The sequence below is a fragment of the Pleurodeles waltl genome, unplaced genomic scaffold (assembly GCF_031143425.1).
Source record: "Pleurodeles waltl isolate 20211129_DDA unplaced genomic scaffold, aPleWal1.hap1.20221129 scaffold_214, whole genome shotgun sequence".
NCBI lineage: Eukaryota > Metazoa > Chordata > Amphibia > Caudata > Salamandridae > Pleurodeles > Pleurodeles waltl.
Window position 1 is genome coordinate 23,841 of NW_027149920.1, and position 24,800 is coordinate 48,640.

A 24,800-nucleotide genomic window follows, 5' to 3' on the forward strand; every position below is an offset into this window, starting at 1 on the left:
GCAACTCAGAACCTTCTTCTAAGAGAAGTAAGACATGTCACAATGGAGTCTAAGCCTACCTGTCTTATGCCAGGACCTTAGAGCTGCAGGCAGGAGCACAAAGGTAAAAACATATATTGAGTCCCAACACGCTCACTGCGGTGGTTGGTCTCTGTGGCGCAATCGGTTAGCGCGTTCGGCTCTTAACTGAAAGGTTGGTGGTTCAAGCCCACCCAAGGGCGTAGGCTTTTGCCTACATCATGTCCTGAATTAAAACACAGCTGTCTGGCTTTGCTCTTAGAGCTCTCGCTTTGCCTGCGTGACATGCTCTATCTCAACATTTCTATCTTCTCTCATCTCTTCACCTCTAGTCATTTCCACCAATAGGACTGGAAACGGGACATCAAGTCCTGAATTAAAACACAGCTGTCTGGCTTTGCTCTTAGAGCTCTCGCTTTGCCTGCGTGACATGCTCTATCTCAACATTTCTATCTTCTCTCATCTCTTCACCGCTAGTCATTTCCACCAATAGGACTGGAAACGGGCCACCAAGCCTTCTACTTTAACCACAGGCGTACTGAGGGCCAATAAAAGGCACAGAAGCATTTCTTGATCCGGGGCTGAGAACTGCATGCACAGGGACCTCGTGGCTCAACGGTAGCGCGGCTGACTCCAGATCAGAAGGTTGCGTGTTCAAATCACGTCGGGGTCACTCTTTGACATTTTTTTCCCCACCAAGTCTATATGTCTGACTTCTAAAGCAAAGCCAAGAGAAGGGCACTTTGCATTGGCCGGGAATCGAACCCGGGCCTCCCGCGTGGCAGGCGAGAATTCTACCACTGAACCACCAATGCTTCACTTACATAGGCTGAGCAGAGAGCCCTGCTGTAGACAGTAGTGATGAGGCCCATGCATTCGCATGGGACACCTATGAACAAAGTTTGCATGGCAAGCCTTGGACTGCCAAACGTTCACATGCTGATGGCAGGAATCAGATGCAGGAGACTGAAACTATGAATGTTTCTGCTTTTGCTAAGGACAGTGGTTTGGGGCCAGTGTTGTGCTTGACAGAGCACGACATCAGCCTGCTCTCTGGCTGCTCCCGGGAGAAGTGGCTGACAGAAAGCACCCTCCAGACCACCAGCAATCTTGTGTTTCACAACATGCCACTGTCACTGGACTTTCCTTCTGGGAAAGCCTAGTCACTGACCTGGCCAGATTCCCTGTCCTCCCCAAAATCCTGGGGAGAAACGGGCAGAGTTCTGCGCCCTGCGCCCTCTTTCGCGTCCCTAACGCGCTCCCAACGCGCCCTACAGCCTGGTCGGGCACAGCCCTGGTCGGGCTCATACCACTGGGGCCTCTGCCGAGGAAGAGCCCCGGAAGCCTAGGGCCAGGCCTATTGCACAGGCATCTTAGACCAGGCCATTCCGGGATTGCTGTGTTTCACGTCCTGCCCTTCAACACTCCTGGGAGGGCTTTCCCTGAGAACCCTCATGTCTCTGCCCTCCCAGGAGGCTATGGTTCTATGCAAAATAGGGGGTGCACCACGGGCCGTCCCCTTTCCTCTCTCTCGCCAATATCTTTCACCAAAGCTGAGCCCTGCAGGTAAATGTATCTATCTGGCTGAGGGGCCAGGGAGGGCCTTTGCCTGCAGTCTTACAAGCCAGAGTGCAGAGAAGGCAGCAACTCTGGGACCGGGACTCTGCTCAAAGACATATCTAACATGCCACAGTGGAGCTGAGATGGGCAAGACACGTGTCTCACAGGCTGGCAGCACACCAAGACAGTGGCAGGAAACTATGCTAACAAAGAAAGAGAAAAGTCACGTGTCTCGTGGCCTTCCCACCATTAGACAGTAGTCTGCGCAAGAAAACATCCAACAGTGACAGGACAACCAAGCAAATGACAAACGCCGTGCTGAATAAAGTCATCTTACATGACATTTCGTACAAAGGCCCAGATCATGGGGATGATCGCGCAGCAGAAGCAGCAAGTATCAGAGCCACCGAACCTGGGGTGAGTTACACGAGGAGAAAGGGCGACATGGGGACAGGGGCTATGGGCTCAGGGAACAGCTACCACAATGCAACCTCGGGTGTGGGGATGCCACTCATTGCGGGTACTGCCCTGGGATTTCCTTTTAGAAAGAATCGCTGGTTAAAGTGTAGAGCACAAAAAACCCAACTCCTCGATTACACTATTAGATAACATCCTTTAACTGCCCCACCCACCCTGTGTGAGTCTCACCCACTTCCCGCCTGCTCCCTCTAGTCTGAGATTTGTATCTCCACAAAAAACACACAGTGGGGCTCAATGAGCTGCTCATGTCTGACATGGACACCTAAGCAGTGCTGGATTCACAACCTGAAAGCCTGCAAAGGAAAGTGTGCCCGGCAGAAGATAAGCTGCCTGGCAACTCAGAACCTTCTTCTAAGAGAAGTAAGACATGTCACAATGGAGTCTAAGCCTACCTGTCTTATGCCAGGATCTTAGAGCTGTAGGCAGCAGCACAAAGGTAAAAACATATATTGAGTCCCAACACGCTCACTGTGGTGGTTGGTCTCTGTGGCGCAATCGGTTAGCGTGTTCGGCTGTTAACCGAAAGGTTGGTGGTTCAAGCCCACCCAGGGACGTATGCTTTTGCCTACATCAAGTCCTGAATTAAAACACAGCTGTCTGGCTTTGCTCTTAGAGCTCTCGCTTTGCCTGCGTGACATGCTCTATCTCAACATTTCTATCTTCTCTCATCTCTTCACCTCTAGTCATTTCCACCAATAGGACTGGAAACGGGACATCAAGTCCTGAATTAAAACACAGCTGTCTGGCTTTGCTCTTAGAGCTCTCGCTTTGCCTGCGTGACATGCTCTATCTCAACATTTCTATCTTCTCTCATCTCTTCACCTCTAGTCATTTCCACCAATTGGACTGGAAACGGGACACCAAGCCTTCTACTTTAACCACAGGCGTACTGAGGGCCAATAAAAGGCACAGAAGCATTTCTTGTCCGGGGCTGAGACCTGCATGCACAGGGACCTCGTGGCGCAATGGTAGCGCGTCTGACTCCAGATCAGAAGGTTGTGTGTTCAAATCACGTCGGCGTCACTCTTTGACATTTTTTTCCCCACCAAGTCTATATCTCTGACTTCAAAAGCAAAGCCAAAAGAAGGGTGCTTTGCATTGGCCGGGAATCGAACCCGGGCCTCCCGCGTGGCAGGCGAGAATTCTACCACTGAACCACCAATGCTTCACTTACATAACCTGAGCAGAGAGCCCTGCCGTAGACAGTAGTGATGAGGCCCATGCATTCGCATGGGACACCTATGAACAAAGTTTGCATGGCAAGCCTTGGACTGCCAAACGTTCACATGCTGATGGCAGGAATCAGATGCAGGAGACTGAAACTATGAATGTTTCTGCTTTTGCTAAGGACAGTGGTTTGGGGCCAGTGTTGTGCTTGACAGAGCACGACATCAGCCTGCTCTCTGGCTGCTCCCGGGAGAAGTGGCTGACAGAAAGCACCCTCCAGACCACCAGCAATCTTGTGTTTCACAACATGCCACTGTCACTGGACTTTCCTTCTGGGAAAGCCTAGTCACTGACCTGGCCAGATTCCCTGTCCTCCCCAAAATCCTGGGGAGAAACGGGCAGAGTTCTGCGCCCTGCGCCCTCTTTCGCGTCCCTAACGCGCTCCCAACGCGCCCTACAGCCCTGGTCGGGCACAGCCCTGGTCGGGCTCATACCACTGGGGCCTCTGCCGAGGAAGAGCCCCGGAAGCCTAGGGCCAGGCCTATTGCACAGGCATCTTAGACCAGGCCATTCCGGGATTGCTGTGTTTCACGTCCTGCCCTTCAACACTCCTGGGAGGGCTTTCCCTGAGAACCCTCATGTCTCTGCCCTCCCAGGAGGCTATGGTTCTATGCAAAATAGGGGGTGCACCACGGGCCGTCCCCTTTCCTCTCTCTCGCCAATATCTTTCACCAAAGCTGAGCCCTGCAGGTAAATGTATCTATCTGGCTGAGGGGCCAGGGAGGGCCTTTGCCTGCAGTCTTACAAGCCAGAGTGCAGAGAAGGCAGCAACTCTGGGACCGGGACTCTGCTCAAAGACATATCTAACATGCCACAGTGGAGCTGAGATGGGCAAGACACGTGTCTCAACGGCTGGCAGCACACCAAGACAGTGGCAGGAAACTATGCTAACAAGGAAAGAGAAAAGTCACGTGTCTCATGGCCTTCCCACCATTAGACAGTAGTCTGCGCAAGAAAACATCCAACAGTGACAGGACAACCAAGCAAATGACAAACGCCGTGCTGAATAAAGTCATCTTACATGACATTTCGTACAAAGTCCCAGATCATGGGGATGATCGCGCAGCAGAAGCAGCAAGTATCAGAGCCACCGAACCTGGGGTGAGTTACACGAGGAGAAAGGGCGACATGGGGACAGGGGCTATGGGCTCAGGGAACAGCTACCACAATGCAACCTCGGGTGTGGGGATGCCACTCATTGCGGGTACTGCCCTGGGATTTCCTTTTATAAAGAATCGCTGGTTAAAGTGTAGAGCACAAAAAACCCAACTCCTCGATTACACTATTAGATAACATCCTTTAACTGCCCCACCCACCCTGTGTGAGTCTCACCCACGTCCCGCCTGCTCCCTCTAGTCTGAGAGTTGTATCTCCACAAAAAACACACAGTGGGGCTCAATGAGCTGCTCATGTCTGACATGGACACCTAAGCAGTGCTGGATTCACAACCTGAAAGCCTGCAAAGGAAAGTGTGCCCGGCAGAAGATAAGCTGCCTGGCAACTCAGAACCTTCTTCTAAGAGAAGTAAGACATGTCACAATGGAGTCTAAGCCTACCTGTCTTATGCCAGGACCTTAGAGCTGTAGGCAGGAGCACAAAGGTAAAAACATATATTGAGTCCCAACACGCTCACTGCGGTGGTTGGTCTCTGTGGCGCAATCGGTTAGCGCGTTCGGCTGTTAACCGAAAGGTTGGTGGTTCAAGCCCACCCAGGGACGTATGCTTTTGCCTACATCAAGTCCTGAATTAAAACACAGCTGTCTGGCTTTGCTCTTAGAGCTCTCGCTTTGCCTGCGTGACATGCTCTATCTCAACATTTCTATCTTCTCTCATCTCTTCACCTCTAGTCATTTCCACCAATAGGACTGGAAACGGGACATCAAGTCCTGAATTAAAACACAGCTGTCTGGCTTTGCTCTTAGAGCTCTCGCTTTGCCTGCGTGACATGCTCTATCTCAACATTTCTATCTTCTCTCATCTCTTCACCTCTAGTCATTTCCACCAATAGGACTGGAAACGGGACACCAAGCCTTCTACTTTAACCACAGGCGTACTGAGGGCCAATAAAAGGCACAGAAGCATTTCTTTATCCGGGGCTGAGAACTGCATGCACAGGGACCTCGTGGCGCAATGGTAGCGCGTCTGACTCCAGATCAGAAGGTTGTGTGTTCAAATCACGTCGGGGTCACTCTTTGACATTTTTTTCCCCACCAAGTCTATATCTCTGACTTCTAAAGCAAAGCCAAAAGAAGGGCGCTTTGCATTGGCCGGGAATCGAACCCGGGCCTCGCGCGTGGCAGGCGAGAATTCTACCACTGAACCACCAATGCTTCACTTACATATCCTGAGCAGAGAGCCCTGCCGTAGACAGTAGTGACGAGGCCCATGCATTCGCATGGGACACCTATGAACAAAGTTTGCATGGCAAGCCTTGGACTGCCAAACGTTCACATGCTGATGGCAGGAATCAGATGCAGGAGACTGAAACTATGAATGTTTCTGCTTTTGCTAAGGACAGTGGTTTGGGGCCAGTATTGTGCTTGACAGAGCATGACATCAGCCTGCTCTCTGGCTGCTCCCGGGAGAAGTGGCTGACAGAAAGCACCCTCCAGACCACCAGCAATCTTGTGTTTCACAACATGCCACTGTCACTGGACTTTCCTTCTGGGAAAGCCTAGTCACTGACCTGGCCAGATTCCCTGTCCTCCCCAAAATCCTGGGGAGAAACGGTCAGAGTTCTGCGTCCTGCGCCCTCTTTCGCGTCCCTAACGCGCTCCCAACGCGCCCTACAGCCCTGGTCGGGCACAGCCCTGGTCGGGCTCATACCACTGGGGCCTCTGCCGAGGAAGAGCCCCGGAAGCCTAGGGCCAGGCCTATTGCACAGGCATCTTAGACCAGGCCATTCCGGGATTGCTGTGTTATACGTCCTGCCCTTCAACACTCCTGGGAGGGCTTTCCCTGAGAACCCTCATGTCTCTGCCTATTCCAGGAGGCTGTGGTTCTATGCAAAATAGGGGGTGCACCACGGGCCGTCCCCTTTCCTCTCTCTCGCCAATATCTTTCACCAAAGCTGAGCCCTGCAGGTAAATGTATCTATCTGGCTGAGGGGCCAGGGAGGGCCTTTGCCTGCAGTCTTATAAGCCAGAGTGCAGAGAAGGCAGCAGCTCTGGGACCGGGACTCTGCTCAAAGACATATCTAACATGCCACAGTGGAGCTGAGATGGGCAAGACACGTGTCTCACAGGCTGGCAGCACACCAAGACAGTGGCAGGAAACTATGCTAACAAGGAAAGAGAAAAGTCACGTGTCTCGTGGCCTTCCCACCATTAGACAGTAGTCTGCGCAAGAAAACATCCAACAGTGACAGGACAACCAAGCAAATGACAAACGGCGTGCTGAATAAAGTCATCTTACATGACATTTCGTACAAAGGCCCAGATCATGGGGATGATCGCGCAGCAGAAGCAGCAAGTATCAGAGCCACCGAACCTGGGGTGAGTTACACGAGGAGAAAGGGCGACATGGGGACAGGGGCTATGGGCTCAGGGAACAGCTACCACAATGCAACCTCGGGTGTGGGGATGCCACTCATTGCGGGTACTGCCCTGGGATTTCCTTTTAGAAAGAATCGCTGGTTAAAGTGTAGTGCACAAAAAAAACAACTCCTCGATTACACTATTAGATAACATCCTTTAACTGCCCCACCCACGCTGTGTGAGTCTCACCCACTTCCCGCCTGCTCCCTCTAGTCTGAGAGTTGTATCTCCACAAAAAACACACAGTGGGGCTCAATGAGCTGCTCATGTCTGACATGGACACCTAAGCAGTGCTGGATTCACAACCTGAAAGCCTGCAAAGGAAAGTGTGCCCGGCAGAAGATAAGCTGCCTGGCAACTCAGAACCTTCTTCTAAGAGAAGTAAGACATGTCACAATGGAGTCTAAGCCTACCTGTCTTATGCCAGGACCTTAGAGCTGCAGGCAGGAGCACAAAGGTAAAAACATATATTGAGTCCCAACACGCTCACTGCGGTGGTTGGTCTCTGTGGCGCAATCGGTTAGCGTGTTCGGCTGTTAACCGAAAGGTTGGTGGTTCAAGCCCACCCAGGGACGTATGCTTTTGCCTACATCAAGTCCTGAATTAAAACACAGCTGTCTGGCTTTGCTCTTAGAGCTCTCGCTTTGCCTGCGTGACATGCTCTATCTCAACATTTCTATCTTCTCTCATCTCTTCACCTCTAGTCATTTCCACCAATAGGACTGGAAACGGGACACCAAGCCTTCTACTTTAACCACAGGCGTACTGAGGGCCAATAAAAGGCACAGAAGCATTTCTTGATGCGGGGCTGAGAACTGCATGCACAGGGACCTCGTGGCGCAACGGTAGCGCGTCTGACTCCAGATCAGAAGTTTGCGTGTTCAAATCACGTCGGGGTCACTCTTTGACATTTTTTTCCCCACCAAGTCTATATCTCTGACTTCTAAAGCAAAGCCAAAAGAAGGGCGCTTTGCATTGGCCGGGAATCGAACCCGGGCCTCCCGCGTGGCAGGCGAGAATTCTACCACTGAACCACCAATGCTTCACTTACATAGGCTGAGCAGAGAGCCCTGCCGTAGACAGTAGTGATGAGGCCCATGCATTCGCATGGGACACCTATGAACAAAGTTTGCATGGCAAGCCTTGGACTGCCAAACGTTCACATGCTGATGGCAGGAATCAGATGCAGGAGACTGAAACTATGAATGTTTCTGCTTTTGCTAAGGACAGTGGTTTGGGGCCAGTGTTGTGCTTGACAGAGCACGACATCAGCCTGCTCTCTGGCTGCTCCCGGGAGAAGTGGCTGACAGAAAGCACCCTCCAGACCACCAGCAATCTTGTGTTTCACAACATGCCACTGTCACTGGACTTTCCTTCTGGGAAAGCCTAGTCACTGACCTGGCCAGATTCCCTGTCCTCCCCAAAATCCTGGGGAGAAACGGGCAGAGTTCTGCGCCCTGCGCCCTCTTTCGCGTCCCTAACGCGCTCCCAATGCGCCCTACAGCCCTGGTCGGGCACAGCCCTGGTCGGGCTCATACCACTGGGGCCTCTGCCGAGGAAGAGCCCCGGAAGCCTAGGGCCAGGCCTATTGCACAGGCATCTTAGACCAGGCCATTCCGGGATTGCTGTGTTTCACGTCCTGCCCTTCAACACTCCTGGGAGGGCTTTCCCTGAGAACCCTCATGTCTCTGCCCTCCCAGGAGGCTGTGGTTCTATGCAAAATAGGGGGTGCACCACGGGCCGTCCCCTTTCCTCTCTCTCACCAATATCTTTCACCAAAGCTGAGCCCTGCAGGTAAATGTATCTATCTGGCTGAGGGGCCAGGGAGGGCCTTTGCCTGCAGTCTTACAAGCCAGAGTGCAGAGAAGGCAGCAACTCTGGGACCGGGACTCTGCTCAAAGGCATATCTAACATGCCACAGTGGAGCTGAGATGGGCAAGACACGTGTCTCACAGGCTGGCAGCACACCAAGACAGTGGCAGGAAACTATGCTAACAAGGAAAGAGAAAAGTCACGTGTCTCGTGGCCTTCCCACCATTAGACAGTAGTCTGCGCAAGAAAACATCCAACAGTGACAGGACAACCAAGCAAATGACAAACGCCGTGCTGAATAAAGTCATCTTACATGACATTTCGTACAAAGGCCCAGATCATGGGGATGATCGCGCAGCAGAAGCAGCAAGTATCAGAGCCACCGAACCTGGGGTGAGTTATACGAGGAGAAAGGGCGACATGGGGACAGGGGCTATGGGCTCAGGGAACAGCTACCACAATGCAACCTCGGGTGTGGGGATGCCACTCATTGCGGGTACTGCCCTGGGATTTCCTTTTAGAAAGAATCGCTGGTTAAAGTGTAGAGCACAAAAAAACCTACTCCTCGATTACACTATTAGATAACATCCTTTAACTGCCCCACCCACCCTGTGTGAGTCTCACCCACTTCCCGCCTGCTCCCTCTAGTCTGAGAGTTGTATCTCCACAAAAAACACACAATGGGGCTCAATGAGCTGCTCATGTCTGACATGGACACCTAAGCAGTGCTGGATTCACAACCTGAAAGCCTGCAAAGGAAAGTGTGCCCGGCAGAAGATAAGCTGCCTGGCAACTCAGAACCTTCTTCTAAGAGAAGTAAGACATGTCACAATGGAGTCTAAGCCTACCTGTCTTATGCCAGGACCTTAGAGCTGCAGGCAGGAGCACAAAGGTAAAAACATATATTGAGTCCCAACACACTCACTCCGGTGGTTGGTCTCTGTGGCGCAATCGGTTAGCACGTTCGGCTGTTAACTGAAAAGCTGGAGGTTCAAGCCCACCCAGGGACGTATGCTTTTGCCTACATCAAGTCCTGAATTAAAACACAGCTGTCTGGCTTTGCTCTTAGAGCTCTCGCTTTGCCTGCGTGACATGCTCTATCTCAACATTTCTATCTTCTCTCATCTCTTCACCTCTAGTCATTTCCACCAATAGGACTGGAAACGGGACATCAAGTCCTGAATTAAAACACAGCTGTCTGGCTTTGCTCTTAGAGCTCTCGCTTTGCCTGCGTGACATGCTCTATCTCAACATTTCTATCTTCTCTCATCTCTTCACCTCTAGTCATTTCCACCAATAGGACTGGAAACGGGCCACCAAGCCTTCTACTTTAACCACAGGCGTACTGAGGGCCAATAAAAGGCACAGAAGCATTTCTTGATCCGGGGCTGAGAACTGCATGCACAGGGACCTCGTGGCGCAACGGTAGCGCGTCTGACTCCAGATCAGAAGTTTGCGTGTTCAAATCACGTCGGGGTCACTCTTTGACATTTTTTTCCCCACCAAGTCTATATCTCTGACTTCTAAAGCAAAGCCAAAAGAAGGGCGCTTTGCATTGGCCGGGAACCGAACCCGGGCCTCCCGCGTGGCCGGCGAGAATTCTACCACTGAACCACCAATGCTTCACTTACATAGCCTGAGCAGAGAGCCCTGCCGTAGACAGTAGTGATGAGGCCCATGCATTCGCATGGGACACCTATGAACAAAGTTTGCATGGCAAGCCTTGGACTGCCAAACGTTCACATGCTGATGGCAGGAATCAGATGCAGGAGACTGAAACTATGAATGTTTCTGCTTTTGCTAAGGACAGTGGTTTGGGGCCAGTGTTGTGCTTGACAGAGCACGACATCAGCCTGCTCTCTGGCTGCTCCCGGGAGAAGTGGCTGACAGAAAGCACCCTCCAGACCACCAGCAATCTTGTGTTTCACCACATGCCACTGTCACTGGACTTTCCTTCTGGGAAAGCGTAGTCACTGACCTGGCCAGATTCCCTGTCCTCCCCAACATCCTGGGGAGAAACGGGCAGAGTTTGGCGCCCTGCGCCCTCTTTCGCGTCCCTAACGCGCTCCCAACGCGCCCTACAGCCCTGGTCGGGCACAGCCCTGGTCGGGCTCATACCACTGGGGCCTCTGCCGAGGAAGAGCCCCGGAAGCCTAGGGCCAGGCCTATTGCACAGGCATCTTAGACCAGGCCATTCCGGGATTGCTGTGTTTCACGTCCTGCCCTTCAACACTCCTGGGAGGGCTTTCCCTGAGAACCCTCATGTCTCTGCCCTCCCAGGAGGCTGTGGTTCTATGCAAAATAGGGGGTGCACCACGGGCCGTCCCCTTTCCTCTCTCTCGCCAATATCTTTCACCAAAGCTGAGCCCTGCAGGTAAATGTATCTATCTGGCTGAGGGGCCAGGGAGGGCCTTTGCCTGCAGTCTTACAAGCCAGAGTGCAGAGAAGGCAGCAACTCTGGGACCGGGACTCTGCTCAAAGACATATCTAACATGCCACAGTGGAGCTGAGATGGGCAAGACACGTGTCCCACAGGCTGGCAGCACACCAAGACAGTGGCAGGAAACTATGCTAACAAGGAAAGAGAAAAGTCACGTGTCTCGTGGCCTTCCCACCATTAGACAGTAGTCTGCACAAGAAAACATCCAACAGTGACAGGACAACCAAGCAAATGACAAACGCCGTGCTGAATAAAGTCATCTTACATGACATTTCGTACAAAGGCCCAGATCATGGGGATGATCGCGCAGCAGAAGCAGCAAGTATCAGAGCCACCGAACCTGGGGTGAGTTACACGAGGAGAAAGGGCGACATGGGGACAGGGGCTATGGGCTCAGGGAACAGCTACCACAATGCAACCTCGGGTGTGGGGATGCCACTCAATGCGGGTACTGCCCTGGGATTTCCTTTTAGAAAGAATCGCTGGTTAAAGTGTAGAGCACAAAAAACCCTACTCCTCGATTACACTATTAGATAACATCCTTTAACTGCCCCACCACCCCTGTGTGAGTCTCACCCACTTCCCGCCTGCTCCCTCTAGTCTGAGAGTTGTATCTCCACAAAAAACACACAATGGGGCTCAATGAGCTGCTCATGTCTGACATGGACACCTAAGCAGTGCTGGATTCACAACCTGAAAGCCTGCAAAGGAAAGTGTGCCCGGCAGAAGATAAGCTGCCTGGCAACTCAGATCCTTCTTCTAAGAGAAGTAAGACATGTCACAATGGAGTCTAAGCCTACCTGTCTTATGCCAGGACCTTAGAGCTGCAGGCAGGAGCACAAAGGTAAAAACATATATTGAGTCCCAACACGCTCACTGCGGTGGTTGGTCTCTGTGGCGCAATCGGTTAGCGCGTTCGGCTGTTAACTGAAAGGTTGGTGGTTCAAGCCCACCCAGGGACGTATGCTTTTGCCTACATCAAGTCCTGAATTAAAACACAGCTGTCTGGCTTTGCTCTTAGAGCTCTCGCTTTGCCTGCGTGACATGCTCTATCTCAACATTTCTATCTTCTCTCATCTCTTCACCTCTAGTCATTTCCACCAATAGGACTGGAAACGGGACATCAAGTCCTGAATTAAAACACAGCTGTCTGGCTTTGCTCTTAGAGCTCTCGCTTTGCCTGCGTGACATGCTCTATCTCAACATTTCTATCTTCTCTCATCTCTTCACCTCTAGTCATTTCCACCAATAGGACTGGAAACGGGACACCAAGCCTTCTACTTTAACCACAGGCGTACTGAGGGCCAATAAAAGGCACAGAAGCATTTCTTGATCCGGGGCTGAGAACTGCATGCACAGGGACCTCGTGGCTCAACGGTAGCGCGGCTGACTCCAGATCAGAAGGTTGCGTGTTCAAATCACGTCGGGGTCACTCTTTGACATTTTTTTCCCCACCAAGTCTATATCTCTGACTTCTAAAGCAAAGCCAAGAGAAGGGTGCTTTGCATTGGCCGGGAATCGAACCCGGGCCTCCCGCGTGGCAGGCGAGAATTCTACCACTGAACTACCAATGCTTCACTTACATAGGCTGAGCAGAGAGCCCTGCCGTAGACAGTAGTGATGAGGCCCATGCATTCGCATGGGACACCTATGAACAAAGTTTGCATGGCAAGCCTTGGACTGCCAAACGTTCACATGCTGATGGCAGGAATCAGATGCAGGAGACTGAAACTATGAATGTTTCTGCTTTTGCTAAGGACAGTGGTTTGGGGCCAGTGTTGTGCTTGACAGAGCACGACATCAGCCTACTCTCTGGCTGCTCCCGGGAGAAGTGGCTGACAGAAAGCACCCTCCAGACCACCAGCAATCTTGTGTTTCACAACATGCCACTGTCACTGGACTTTCCTTCTGGGAAAGCCTAGTCACTGACCTGGCCAGATTCCCTGTCCTCCCCAAAATCCTGGGGAGAAACGGGCAGAGTTCTGCGCCCTGCGCCCTCTTTCGCGTCCCTAACGCGCTCCCAACGCGCCCTACAGCCCTGGTCGGGCACAGCCCTGGTCGGGCTCATACCACTGGGGCCTCTGCCGAGGAAGAGCCCCGGAAGCCTAGGGCCAGGCCTATTGCACAGGCATCTTAGACCAGGCCATTCCGGGATTGCTGTGTTTCACGTCCTGCCCTTCAACACTCCTGGGAGGGCTTTCCCTGAGAACCCTCATGTCTCTGCCCTCCCAGGAGGCTATGGTTCTATGCAAAATAGGGGGTGCACCACGGGCCGTCCCCTTTCCTCTCTCTCGCCAATATCTTTCACCAAAGCTGAGCCCTGCAGGTAAATGTATCTATCTGGCTGAGGGGCCAGGGAGGGCCTTTGCCTGCAGTCTTACAAGCCAGAGTGCAGAGAAGGCAGCAACTCTGGGACCGGGACTCTGCTCAAAGACATATCTAACATGCCACAGTGGAGCTGAGATGGGCAAGACACGTGTCTCAACGGCTGGCAGCACACCAAGACAGTGGCAGGAAACTATGCTAACAAGGAAAGAGAAAAGTCACGTGTCTCATGGCCTTCCCACCATTAGACAGTAGTCTGCGCAAGAAAACATCCAACAGTGACAGGACAACCAAGCAAATGACAAACGCCGTGCTGAATAAAGTCATCTTACATGACATTTCGTACAAAGTCCCAGATCATGGGGATGATCGCGCAGCAGAAGCAGCAAGTATCAGAGCCACCGAACCTGGGGTGAGTTACACGAGGAGAAAGGGCGACATGGGGACAGGGGCTATGGGCTCAGGGAACAGCTACCACAATGCAACCTCGGGTGTGGGGATGCCACTCATTGCGGGTACTGCCCTGGGATTTCCTTTTATAAAGAATCGCTGGTTAAAGTGTAGAGCACAAAAAACCCAACTCCTCGATTACACTATTAGATAACATCCTTTAACTGCCCCACCCACCCTGTGTGAGTCTCACCCACGTCCCGCCTGCTCCCTCTAGTCTGAGAGTTGTATCTCCACAAAAAACACACAGTGGGGCTCAATGAGCTGCTCATGTCTGACATGGACACCTAAGCAGTGCTGGATTCACAACCTGAAAGCCTGCAAAGGAAAGTGTGCCCGGCAGAAGATAAGCTGCCTGGCAACTCAGAACCTTCTTCTAAGAGAAGTAAGACATGTCACAATGGAGTCTAAGCCTACCTGTCTTATGCCAGGACCTTAGAGCTGTAGGCAGGAGCACAAAGGTAAAAACATATATTGAGTCCCAACACGCTCACTGCGGTGGTTGGTCTCTGTGGCGCAATCGGTTAGCGCGTTCGGCTGTTAACCGAAAGGTTGGTGGTTCAAGCCCACCCAGGGACGTATGCTTTTGCCTACATCAAGTCCTGAATTAAAACACAGCTGTCTGGCTTTGCTCTTAGAGCTCTCGCTTTGCCTGCGTGACATGCTCTATCTCAACATTTCTATCTTCTCTCATCTCTTCACCTCTAGTCATTTCCACCAATAGGACTGGAAACGGGACATCAAGTCCTGAATTAAAACACAGCTGTCTGGCTTTGCTCTTAGAGCTCTCGCTTTGCCTGCGTGACATGCTCTATCTCAACATTTCTATCTTCTCTCATCTCTTCACCTCTAGTCATTTCCACCAATAGGACTGGAAACGGGACACCAAGCCTTCTACTTTAACCACAGGCGTACTGAGGGCCAATAAAAGGCACAGAAGCATTTCTTGATCCGGGGCTGAGAACTGCATGCACAGGGACCTCGTGGCGCAATGGTAGCGCGTCTGACTCCAGATCAGAAGGTTGTGTGTTCAAATCACGTCGGGGTCACTCTTTGACATTTTTTTCCCCACCAAGTCTATATCTCTGACTTCTAAAGCAAAGCCAAAAGAAGGGCGCTTTGCATTGGCCAGGAATCGAACCCGCGCCTCCCGCGTGGCAGGCGAGAATTCTACCACTGAACCACCAATGCTTCACTTACATAGGCTGAGCAGAGAGCCCTGCAGTAGACAGTAGTGACGAGGCCCATGCATTCGCATGGGACACCTATGAACAAAGTTTGCATGGCAAGCCTTGGACTGCCAAACGTTCACATGCTGATGGCAGGAATCAGATGCAGGAGACTGAAACTATGAATGTTTCTGCTTTTGCTAAGGACAGTGGTTTGGGGCCAGTGTTGTGCTTGACAGAGCACGACATCAGCCTGCTCTCTGGCTGCTCCCGGGAGAAGTGGCTGACAGAAAGCACCCTCCAGACCACCAGCAATCTTGTGTTTCACAACATGCCACGGTCACTGGACTTTCCTTCTGGGAAAGCCTAGTCACTGACCTGGCCAGATTCCCTGTCCTCCCCAAAATCCTGGGGAGAAACGGGCAGAGTTCTGCGCCCTGCGCCCTCTTTCGCGTCCCTAACGCGCTCCCAACGCGCCCTACAGCCCTGGTCGGGCTCATACCACTGGGGCCTCTGCCGAGGAAGAGCCCCGGAAGCCTAGGGCCAGGCCTATTGCACAGGCATCTTAGACCAGGCCATTCCGGGATTGCTGTGTTTCACGTCCTGCCCTTCAACACTCCTGGGAGGGCTTTCCCTGAGAACCCTCATGTCTCTGCCCTCCCAGGAGGCTGTGGTTCTATGCAAAATAGGGGGTGCACCACGGGCCGTCCCCTTTCCTCTCTCTCGCCAATATCTTTCACCAAAGCTGAGCCCTGCAGGTAAATGTATCTATCTGGCTGAGGGGCCAGGGAGGGCCTTTGCCTGCAGTCTTATAAGCCAGAGTGCAGAGAAGGCAGCAGCTCTGGGACCGGGACTCTGCTCAAAGACATATCTAACATGCCACAGTGGAGCTGAGATGGGCAAGACACGTGTCTCACAGGCTGGCAGCACACCAAGACAGTGGCAGGAAACTATGCTAACAAGGAAAGAGAAAAGTCACGTGTCTCGTGGCCTTCCCACCATTAGACAGTAGTCTGCGCAAGAAAACATCCAACAGTGACAGGACAACCAAGCAAATGACAAACGGCGTGCTGAATAAAGTCATCTTACATGACATTTCGTACAAAGGCCCAGATCATGGGGATGATCGCGCAGCAGAAGCAGCAAGTATCAGAGCCACCGAACCTGGGGTGAGTTACACGAGGAGAAAGGGCGACATGGGGACAGGGGCTATGGGCTCAGGGAACAGCTACCACAATGCAACCTCGGGTGTGGGGATGCCACTCATTGCGGGTACTGCCCTGGGATTTCCTTTTAGAAAGAATCGCTGGTTAAAGTGTAGTGCACAAAAAAAACAACTCCTCGATTACACTATTAGATAACATCCTTTAACTGCCCCACCCACGCTGTGTGAGTCTCACCCACTTCCCGCCTGCTCCCTCTAGTCTGAGAGTTGTATCTCCACAAAAAACACACAGTGGGGCTCAATGAGCTGCTCATGTCTGACATGGACACCTAAGCAGTGCTGGATTCACAACCTGAAAGCCTGCAAAGGAAAGTGTGCCCGGCAGAAGATAAGCTGCCTGGCAACTCAGAACCTTCTTCTAAGAGAAGTAAGACATGTCACAATGGAGTCTAAGCCTACCTGTCTTATGCCAGGACCTTAGAGCTGCAGGCAGGAGCACAAAGGTAAAAACATATATTGAGTCCCAACACGCTCACTGCGGTGGTTGGTCTCTGTGGCGCAATCGGTTAGCGTGTTCGGCTGTTAACCGAAAGGTTGGTGGTTCAAGCCCACCCAGGGACGTATGCTTTTGCCTACATCAAGTCCTGAATTAAAACACAGCTGTCTGGCTTTGCTCTTAGAGCTCTCGCTTTGCCTGCGTGACATGCTCTATCTCAACATTTCTATCTTCTCTCATCTCTTCACCTCTAGTCATTTCCACCAATAGGACTGGAAACGGGACACCAAGCCTTCTACTTTAACCACAGGCGTACTGAGGGCCAATAAAAGGCACAGAAGCATTTCTTGATGCGGGGCTGAGAACTGCATGCACAGGGACCTCGTGGCGCAACGGTAGCGCGTCTGACTCCAGATCAGAAGTTTGCGTGTTCAAATCACGTCGGGGTCACTCTTTGACATTTTTTTCCCCACCAAGTCTATATCTCTGACTTCTAAAGCAAAGCCAAAAGAAGGGCGCTTTGCATTGGCCGGGAATCGAACCCGGGCCTCCCGCGTGGCAGGCGAGAATTCTACCACTGAACCACCAATGCTTCACTTACATAGGCTGAGCAGAGAGCCCTGCCGTAGACAGTAGTGATGAGGCCCATGCATTCGCATGGGACACCTATGAACAAAGTTTGCATGGCAAGCCTTGGACTGCCAAACGTTCACATGCTGATGGCAGGAATCAGATGCAGGAGACTGAAACTATGAATGTTTCTGCTTTTGCTAAGGACAGTGGTTTGGGGCCAGTGTTGTGCTTGACAGAGCACGACATCAGCCTGCTCTCTGGCTGCTCCCGGGAGAAGTGGCTGACAGAAAGCACCCTCCAGACCACCAGCAATCTTGTGTTTCACAACATGCCACTGTCACTGGACTTTCCTTCTGGGAAAGCCTAGTCACTGACCTGGCCAGATTCCCTGTCCTCCCCAAAATCCTGGGGAGAAACGGGCAGAGTTCTGCGCCCTGCGCCCTCTTTCGCGTCCCTAACGCGCTCCCAATGCGCCCTACAGCCCTGGTCGGGCACAGCCCTGGTCGGGCTCATACCACTGGGGCCTCTGCCGAGGAAGAGCCCCGGAAGCCTAGGGCCAGGCCTATTGCACAGGCATCTTAGACCAGGCCATTCCGGGATTGCTGTGTTTCACGTCCTGCCCTTCAACACTCCTGGGAGGGCTTTCCCTGAGAACCCTCATGTCTCTGCCCTCCCAGGAGGCTGTGGTTCTATGCAAAATAGGGGGTGCACCACGGGCCGTCCCCTTTCCTCTCTCTCACCAATATCTTTCACCAAAGCTGAGCCCTGCAGGTAAATGTATCTATCTGGCTGAGGGGCCAGGGAGGGCCTTTGCCTGCAGTCTTACAAGCCAGAGTGCAGAGAAGGCAGCAACTCTGGGACCGGGACTCTGCTCAAAGGCATATCTAACATGCCACAGTGGAGCTGAGATGGGCAAGACACGTGTCTCACAGGCTGGCAGCACACCAAGACAGTGGCAGGAAACTATGCTAACAAGGAAAGAGAAAAGTCACGTGTCTCGTGGCCTTCCCACCATTAGACAGTAGTCTGCGCAAGAAAACATCCAACAGTGACAGGACAACCAAGCAAATGACAAACGCCGTGCTGAATAAAGTCATCTTACATGACATTTCGTACAAAGGCCCAGATCATGGGGATGATCGCGCAGCAGAAGCAGCAAGTATCAGAGCCACCGAACCTGGGGTGAGTTATACGAGGAGAAAGGGCGACATGGGGACAGGGGCTATGGGCTCAGGGAACAGCTACCACAATGCAACCTCGGGTGTGGGGATGCCACTCATTGCGGGTACTGCCCTGGGATTTCCTTTTAGAAAGAATCGCTGGTTAAAGTGTAGAGCACAAAAAAACCTACTCCTCGATTACACTATTAGATAACATCCTTTAACTGCCCCACCCACCCTGTGTGAGTCTCACCCACTTCCCGCCTGCTCCCTCTAGTCTGAGAGTTGTATCTCCACAAAAAACACACAATGGGGCTCAATGAGCTGCTCATGTCTGACATGGACACCTAAGCAGTGCTGGATTCACAACCTGAAAGCCTGCAAAGGAAAGTGTGCCCGGCAGAAGATAAGCTGCCTGGCAACTCAGAACCTTCTTCTAAGAGAAGTAAGACATGTCACAATGGAGTCTAAGCCTACCTGTCTTATGCCAGGACCTTAGAGCTGCAGGCAGGAGCACAAAGGTAAAAACATATATTGAGTCCCAACACACTCACTCCGGTGGTTGGTCTCTGTGGCGCAATCGGTTAGCACGTTCGGCTGTTAACTGAAAAGCTGGAGGTTCAAGCCCACCCAGGGACGTATGCTTTTGCCTACATCAAGTCCTGAATTAAAACACAGCTGTCTGGCTTTGCTCTTAGAGCTCTCGCTTTGCCTGCGTGACATGCTCTATCTCAACATTTCTATCTTCTCTCATCTCTTCACCTCTAGTCATTTCCACCAATAGGACTGGAAACGGGACATCAAGTCCTGAATTAAAACACAGCTGTCTGGCTTTGCTCTTAGAGCTCTCGCTTTGCCTGCGTGACATGCTCTATCTCAACATTTCTATCTTCTCTCATCTCTTCACCTCTAGTCATTTCCACCAATAGGACTGGAAACGGGCCACCAAGCCTTCTACTTTAACCACAGGCGTACTGAGGGCCAATAAAAGGCACAGAAGCATTTCTTGATCCGGGGCTGAGAACTGCATGCACAGGGACCTCGTGGCGCAACGGTAGCGCGTCTGACTCCAGATCAGAAGTTTGCGTGTTCAAATCACGTCGGGGTCACTCTTTGACATTTTTTTCCCCACCAAGTCTATATCTCTGACTTCTAAAGCAAAGCCAAAAGAAGGGCGCTTTGCATTGGCCGGGAACCGAACCCGGGCCTCCCGCGTGGCCGGCGAGAATTCTACCACTGAACCACCAATGCTTCACTTACATAGCCTGAGCAGAGAGCCCTGCCGTAGACAGTAGTGATGAGGCCCATGCATTCGCATGGGACACCTATGAACAAAGTTTGCATGGCAAGCCTTGGACTGCCAAACGTTCACATGCTGATGGCAGGAATCAGATGCAGGAGACTGAAACTATGAATGTTTCTGCTTTTGCTAAGGACAGTGGTTTGGGGCCAGTGTTGTGCTTGACAGAGCACGACATCAGCCTGCTCTCTGGCTGCTCCCGGGAGAAGTGGCTGACAGAAAGCACCCTCCAGACCACCAGCAATCTTGTGTTTCACCACATGCCACTGTCACTGGACTTTCCTTCTGGGAAAGCGTAGTCACTGACCTGGCCAGATTCCCTGTCCTCCCCAACATCCTGGGGAGAAACGGGCAGAGTTTGGCGCCCTGCGCCCTCTTTCGCGTCCCTAACGCGCTCCCAACGCGCCCTACAGCCCTGGTCGGGCACAGCCCTGGTCGGGCTCATACCACTGGGGCCTCTGCCGAGGAAGAGCCCCGGAAGCCTAGGGCCAGGCCTATTGCACAGGCATCTTAGACCAGGCCATTCCGGGATTGCTGTGTTTCACGTCCTGCCCTTCAACACTCCTGGGAGGGCTTTCCCTGAGAACCCTCATGTCTCTGCCCTCCCAGGAGGCTGTGGTTCTATGCAAAATAGGGGGTGCACCACGGGCCGTCCCCTTTCCTCTCTCTCGCCAATATCTTTCACCAAAGCTGAGCCCTGCAGGTAAATGTATCTATCTGGCTGAGGGGCCAGGGAGGGCCTTTGCCTGCAGTCTTACAAGCCAGAGTGCAGAGAAGGCAGCAACTCTGGGACCGGGACTCTGCTCAAAGACATATCTAACATGCCACAGTGGAGCTGAGATGGGCAAGACACGTGTCCCACAGGCTGGCAGCACACCAAGACAGTGGCAGGAAACTATGCTAACAAGGAAAGAGAAAAGTCACGTGTCTCGTGGCCTTCCCACCATTAGACAGTAGTCTGCACAAGAAAACATCCAACAGTGACAGGACAACCAAGCAAATGACAAACGCCGTGCTGAATAAAGTCATCTTACATGACATTTCGTACAAAGGCCCAGATCATGGGGATGATCGCGCAGCAGAAGCAGCAAGTATCAGAGCCACCGAACCTGGGGTGAGTTACACGAGGAGAAAGGGCGACATGGGGACAGGGGCTATGGGCTCAGGGAACAGCTACCACAATGCAACCTCGGGTGTGGGGATGCCACTCAATGCGGGTACTGCCCTGGGATTTCCTTTTAGAAAGAATCGCTGGTTAAAGTGTAGAGCACAAAAAACCCTACTCCTCGATTACACTATTAGATAACATCCTTTAACTGCCCCACCACCCCTGTGTGAGTCTCACCCACTTCCCGCCTGCTCCCTCTAGTCTGAGAGTTGTATCTCCACAAAAAACACACAATGGGGCTCAATGAGCTGCTCATGTCTGACATGGACACCTAAGCAGTGCTGGATTCACAACCTGAAAGCCTGCAAAGGAAAGTGTGCCCGGCAGAAGATAAGCTGCCTGGCAACTCAGATCCTTCTTCTAAGAGAAGTAAGACATGTCACAATGGAGTCTAAGCCTACCTGTCTTATGCCAGGACCTTAGAGCTGCAGGCAGGAGCACAAAGGTAAAAACATATATTGAGTCCCAACACGCTCACTGCGGTGGTTGGTCTCTGTGGCGCAATCGGTTAGCGCGTTCGGCTGTTAACTGAAAGGTTGGTGGTTCAAGCCCACCCAGGGACGTATGCTTTTGCCTACATCAAGTCCTGAATTAAAACACAGCTGTCTGGCTTTGCTCTTAGAGCTCTCGCTTTGCCTGCGTGACATGCTCTATCTCAACATTTCTATCTTCTCTCATCTCTTCACCTCTAGTCATTTCCACCAATAGGACTGGAAACGGGACATCAAGTCCTGAATTAAAACACAGCTGTCTGGCTTTGCTCTTAGAGCTCTCGCTTTGCCTGCGTGACATGCTCTATCTCAACATTTCTATCTTCTCTCATCTCTTCACCTCTAGTCATTTCCACCAATAGGACTGGAAACGGGACACCAAGCCTTCTACTTTAACCACAGGCGTACTGAGGGCCAATAAAAGGCACAGAAGCATTTCTTGATCCGGGGCTGAGAACTGCATGCACAGGGACCTCGTGGCTCAACGGTAGCGCGGCTGACTCCAGATCAGAAGGTTGCGTGTTCAAATCACGTCGGGGTCACTCTTTGACATTTTTTTCCCCACCAAGTCTATATCTCTGACTTCTAAAGCAAAGCCAAGAGAAGGGTGCTTTGCATTGGCCGGGAATCGAACCCGGGCCTCCCGCGTGGCAGGCGAGAATTCTACCACTGAACTACCAATGCTTCACTTACATAGGCTGAGCAGAGAGCCCTGCCGTAGACAGTAGTGATGAGGCCCATGCATTCGCATGGGACACCTATGAACAAAGTTTGCATGGCAAGCCTTGGACTGCCAAACGTTCACATGCTGATGGCAGGAATCAGATGCAGGAGACTGAAACTATGAATGTTTCTGCTTTTGCTAAGGACAGTGGTTTGGGGCCAGTGTTGTGCTTGACAGAGCACGACATCAGCCTACTCTCTGGCTGCTCCCGGGAGAAGTGGCTGACAGAAAGCACCCTCCAGACCACCAGCAATCTTGTGTTTCACAACATGCCACTGTCACTGGACTTTCCTTCTGGGAAAGCCTAGTCACTGACCTGGCCAGATTCCCTGTCCTCCCCAAAATCCTGGGGAGAAACGGGCAGAGTTCTGCGCCCTGCGCCCTCTTTCGCGTCCCTAACGCGCTCCCAACGCGCCCTACAGCCCTGGTCGGGCACAGCCCTGGTCGGGCTCATACCACTGGGGCCTCTGCCGAGGAAGAGCCCCGGAAGCCTAGGGCCAGGCCTATTGCACAGGCATCTTAGACCAGGCCATTCCGGGATTGCTGTGTTTCACGTCCTGCCCTTCAACACTCCTGGGAGGGCTTTCCCTGAGAACCCTCATGTCTCTGCCCTCCCAGGAGGCTATGGTTCTATGCAAAATAGGGGGTGCACCACGGGCCGTCCCCTTTCCTCTCTCTCGCCAATATCTTTCACCAAAGCTGAGCCCTGCAGGTAAATGTATCTATCTGGCTGAGGGGCCAGGGAGGGCCTTTGCCTGCAGTCTTACAAGCCAGAGTGCAGAGAAGGCAGCAACTCTGGGACCGGGACTCTGCTCAAAGACATATCTAACATGCCACAGTGGAGCTGAGATGGGCAAGACACGTGTCTCAACGGCTGGCAGCACACCAAGACAGTGGCAGGAAACTATGCTAACAAGGAAAGAGAAAAGTCACGTGTCTCATGGCCTTCCCACCATTAGACAGTAGTCTGCGCAAGAAAACATCCAACAGTGACAGGACAACCAAGCAAATGACAAACGCCGTGCTGAATAAAGTCATCTTACATGACATTTCGTACAAAGTCCCAGATCATGGGGATGATCGCGCAGCAGAAGCAGCAAGTATCAGAGCCACCGAACCTGGGGTGAGTTACACGAGGAGAAAGGGCGACATGGGGACAGGGGCTATGGGCTCAGGGAACAGCTACCACAATGCAACCTCGGGTGTGGGGATGCCACTCATTGCGGGTACTGCCCTGGGATTTCCTTTTATAAAGAATCGCTGGTTAAAGTGTAGAGCACAAAAAACCCAACTCCTCGATTACACTATTAGATAACATCCTTTAACTGCCCCACCCACCCTGTGTGAGTCTCACCCACGTCCCGCCTGCTCCCTCTAGTCTGAGAGTTGTATCTCCACAAAAAACACACAGTGGGGCTCAATGAGCTGCTCATGTCTGACATGGACACCTAAGCAGTGCTGGATTCACAACCTGAAAGCCTGCAAAGGAAAGTGTGCCCGGCAGAAGATAAGCTGCCTGGCAACTCAGAACCTTCTTCTAAGAGAAGTAAGACATGTCACAATGGAGTCTAAGCCTACCTGTCTTATGCCAGGACCTTAGAGCTGTAGGCAGGAGCACAAAGGTAAAAACATATATTGAGTCCCAACACGCTCACTGCGGTGGTTGGTCTCTGTGGCGCAATCGGTTAGCGCGTTCGGCTGTTAACCGAAAGGTTGGTGGTTCAAGCCCACCCAGGGACGTATGCTTTTGCCTACATCAAGTCCTGAATTAAAACACAGCTGTCTGGCTTTGCTCTTAGAGCTCTCGCTTTGCCTGCGTGACATGCTCTATCTCAACATTTCTATCTTCTCTCATCTCTTCACCTCTAGTCATTTCCACCAATAGGACTGGAAACGGGACATCAAGTCCTGAATTAAAACACAGCTGTCTGGCTTTGCTCTTAGAGCTCTCGCTTTGCCTGCGTGACATGCTCTATCTCAACATTTCTATCTTCTCTCATCTCTTCACCTCTAGTCATTTCCACCAATAGGACTGGAAACGGGACACCAAGCCTTCTACTTTAACCACAGGCGTACTGAGGGCCAATAAAAGGCACAGAAGCATTTCTTGATCCGGGGCTGAGAACTGCATGCACAGGGACCTCGTGGCGCAATGGTAGCGCGTCTGACTCCAGATCAGAAGGTTGTGTGTTCAAATCACGTCGGGGTCACTCTTTGACATTTTTTTCCCCACCAAGTCTATATCTCTGACTTCTAAAGCAAAGCCAAAAGAAGGGCGCTTTGCATTGGCCAGGAATCGAACCCGCGCCTCCCGCGTGGCAGGCGAGAATTCTACCACTGAACCACCAATGCTTCACTTACATAGGCTGAGCAGAGAGCCCTGCAGTAGACAGTAGTGACGAGGCCCATGCATTCGCATGGGACACCTATGAACAAAGTTTGCATGGCAAGCCTTGGACTGCCAAACGTTCACATGCTGATGGCAGGAATCAGATGCAGGAGACTGAAACTATGAATGTTTCTGCTTTTGCTAAGGACAGTGGTTTGGGGCCAGTGTTGTGCTTGACAGAGCACGACATCAGCCTGCTCTCTGGCTGCTCCCGGGAGAAGTGGCTGACAGAAAGCACCCTCCAGACCACCAGCAATCTTGTGTTTCACAACATGCCACGGTCACTGGACTTTCCTTCTGGGAAAGCCTAGTCACTG

General features: G+C 52.1%; 10 non-coding genes across 10 annotated transcripts; 6 read left to right on the forward strand and 4 right to left on the reverse strand.

The window, feature by feature from the left end:
- Positions 1-762: 762 nt before the first annotated feature.
- TRNAG-GCC (transfer RNA glycine (anticodon GCC)) lies at positions 763-833 on the reverse strand. Its single transcript has one exon. It is a non-coding gene; the product is annotated as a tRNA-Gly (tRNA).
- Positions 834-2,538: 1,705 nt separating this feature from the next.
- Positions 2,539-2,612, forward strand: TRNAN-GUU (transfer RNA asparagine (anticodon GUU)). Its single transcript has one exon. It is a non-coding gene; the product is annotated as a tRNA-Asn (tRNA).
- A 540-nt stretch (positions 2,613-3,152) lies between these two features.
- On the reverse strand, positions 3,153-3,223 carry TRNAG-GCC (transfer RNA glycine (anticodon GCC)). The gene has a single exon. It is a non-coding gene; the product is annotated as a tRNA-Gly (tRNA).
- A 1,706-nt stretch (positions 3,224-4,929) lies between these two features.
- Positions 4,930-5,003, forward strand: TRNAN-GUU (transfer RNA asparagine (anticodon GUU)). The gene has a single exon. It is a non-coding gene; the product is annotated as a tRNA-Asn (tRNA).
- A 2,319-nt stretch (positions 5,004-7,322) lies between these two features.
- On the forward strand, positions 7,323-7,396 carry TRNAN-GUU (transfer RNA asparagine (anticodon GUU)). The gene has a single exon. It is a non-coding gene; the product is annotated as a tRNA-Asn (tRNA).
- Positions 7,397-7,792: 396 nt separating this feature from the next.
- On the reverse strand, positions 7,793-7,863 carry TRNAG-GCC (transfer RNA glycine (anticodon GCC)). Its single transcript has one exon. It is a non-coding gene; the product is annotated as a tRNA-Gly (tRNA).
- Positions 7,864-14,353: 6,490 nt separating this feature from the next.
- TRNAN-GUU (transfer RNA asparagine (anticodon GUU)) lies at positions 14,354-14,427 on the forward strand. Its single transcript has one exon. It is a non-coding gene; the product is annotated as a tRNA-Asn (tRNA).
- Positions 14,428-16,729: 2,302 nt separating this feature from the next.
- TRNAN-GUU (transfer RNA asparagine (anticodon GUU)) lies at positions 16,730-16,803 on the forward strand. The gene has a single exon. It is a non-coding gene; the product is annotated as a tRNA-Asn (tRNA).
- A 396-nt stretch (positions 16,804-17,199) lies between these two features.
- On the reverse strand, positions 17,200-17,270 carry TRNAG-GCC (transfer RNA glycine (anticodon GCC)). Its single transcript has one exon. It is a non-coding gene; the product is annotated as a tRNA-Gly (tRNA).
- Positions 17,271-23,760: 6,490 nt separating this feature from the next.
- Positions 23,761-23,834, forward strand: TRNAN-GUU (transfer RNA asparagine (anticodon GUU)). Its single transcript has one exon. It is a non-coding gene; the product is annotated as a tRNA-Asn (tRNA).
- Positions 23,835-24,800: the final 966 nt, after the last annotated feature.